Source organism: Schistocerca americana, chromosome X, assembly GCF_021461395.2.
Source record: "Schistocerca americana isolate TAMUIC-IGC-003095 chromosome X, iqSchAmer2.1, whole genome shotgun sequence".
Taxonomy (NCBI): domain Eukaryota; kingdom Metazoa; phylum Arthropoda; class Insecta; order Orthoptera; family Acrididae; genus Schistocerca; species Schistocerca americana.
The window spans coordinates 158,689,591-158,691,802 of record NC_060130.1 but is presented as its reverse complement, the minus strand read 5'-3'; the positions used below and the strand labels follow the sequence as shown (position 1 = coordinate 158,691,802).

Sequence of the window (2,212 nt, the reverse complement as noted above, 5' to 3'; positions counted from 1 at the left end):
TATAGTGCTGAGCCATTCGTCCTCTGATTTTTGTGTTCCTACCCCTCCTTAATTAATTTACAATCACCGTGAACATCGGTTTCTTACGACATCAAAGTCGGTTACTTCTCATATAGCCAGGCCATCTGAAAAGAATGTCAACCAGTTGTGTTGCTTTCTTAGCACTACCCCAGTGTCACCTGTAGGGCAGTTTGAGGTTATCACCTACGGATGTGAAGCTACATTTAACCCTGAAATTCTTTTATTAAGATATGGTGAAACAGTTTCACAATTGACTGTTGTCTTAGATAAGCTGTTTATTCAAATATTGCTCACCAGATTAGAATGATGGACTCAAGAGAAATTGGTACACTTTAGCTTTGAATAGACATTCAATATTCCTTCATTTTGTACTCTCAAAGGGAAGACGGTTAAAAATTTTCACGGCAGCAATTTAGCACCTCTCTGCAGCAGAGACAGATTGCGTAACTGATAGAATAATTCAGTCTTTTGTTTATTGCCACACAAGTGAACTGCTGAGTAGAGTTGAGAATGGAGTCTGTGATAACAAAACACACTTTAGAAAAGAATTTTGAGAACCCCTGGCAAGTATTGTCAGCTGGTTCAGTAATTTGCAGCAGGAGATTCTTGGACTTACTCTACGCATGACTTTAATCTCTTTGCTAAGCAGTGAAGATAGTTTGAGCAAGAGAAGAATTCACTGACAAGATAAGTCTATATGACTTGAGGGAGTGCCAAAACGAAAATAATCTGCCTCTGTGACTGTTTCGTCTGTAATATGAGAGAACATTCTTGATCTGAAAGGTGCTGAGCTAAATCGCTTAAACTGAGAACATTGACGGTGAAACGGTAACATAGCTAACATTTCTCTGCATGGCCAGTTAATGATCCAAAGTAGCACAAATGACGAGTAAACAGCGGCTGCTGTAAGGCACACCCAAGCTTGCTCAAACTAGTGAACTCATAGTTAACACCTTAATTAGGTTGGCGCCATTTGCGACTAGGTCAATAGGCCCTTATAACAGATTATGTCTGCTCTTACAGGCCCTAGCCATAATATAAGCTAAACTTCAGTTCAAGGTGCAGACCTAACCTATTTAAAACTAAACAGGCACTAGTTATAACTTAATCAAATGCAGTGTGCTAGCAAAATGCGTTTTAGGTTACTCAAGCACCACCAAGTGGTTGATTTTTGTGATCTGTCTCTTGACTGGTTTGATGCGGCCCATCATGAAGTCCTCTCCTGTGCGTACGGTCGCAGGTTCGAATCCTGCCTCGGGCATGGATGTGTGTGATGTCCTTAGGTTAGTTACGTTTAAGTAGTTCTAAGTTCTAGGGGAGTGATGACCTCAGAAGATAAGTTCCATAGCGCTCAGAGCCATTTGAACCATTTGAACCTCTCCTGTGCCATCCTCTTCACCTCAGAGTAGCATTTGCAGGCTATGTCCTCAAATACTTGGTGCACAGCACTCCATCTTCAGACCCAAGTGGCCCATCGGGACCATCCGACCGCCGTGTCATCCTCAGTGAGGATGCAGATAGGAGGGGCGTGTGGTCAGCACACCGCTGTCCCAGTAGTTGTGATGGTTTCCTTTGACCGGAGCCGCTACTGTTCGGTCGAGTAGCTCCTCAACTGGCATCAAGAGGATGAGTGCACCCCGAAAAATGGCAACAGCGCATGGCGGCCCGGATGATCATCCATCCAAGTGCCGGCCACGCCCGACAGCGCTTAACTTCGGTGATCTGATGGGAACCTGTGTAACCACTGCGGCAAGGCCGTTGCCCTAATACTTGGTGGATGTATTCTAATCTCTGTTTTCCACTTTAATTTTTACCCTCCACAGCTCCCTCCAGTACCATTCCGTTTGTCATAAAACATATCGTACCGTCTTACCCCTTCTTCTTTTCAGTGTTTTCTATATATTCCTTTCCTCTCCGATTCGACGGAGAACCTCCTCACTCCATATTTTATCAAACTACCTAATTTTCAACATTCCTCTGTAGCACCGCATGCTTCGATTCTCATCTTTCCCTGTCTTCCCAGAGTCCATTTTACACTACCATACAATGTTTTGTTCCAAACATACATAATGAGAGATTTATTCCTGAAAGTAGAGCCTATGTTTGATACTACTAGACTTCTCCTAGCCAGGAATGCTTTTTTTGCCAGTGCTTCTCTGCTTCTTATGTCCTCCTTACTTTATCCATGATG

General features: G+C 43.3%; 1 pseudogene; it reads right to left on the bottom strand.

Moving 5' to 3' along the window:
- Positions 1-1,666: 1,666 nt before the first annotated feature.
- Positions 1,667-1,784, bottom strand: LOC124557580 (annotated as a pseudogene).
- Between the last annotated feature and the right edge of the window lie 428 nt (positions 1,785-2,212).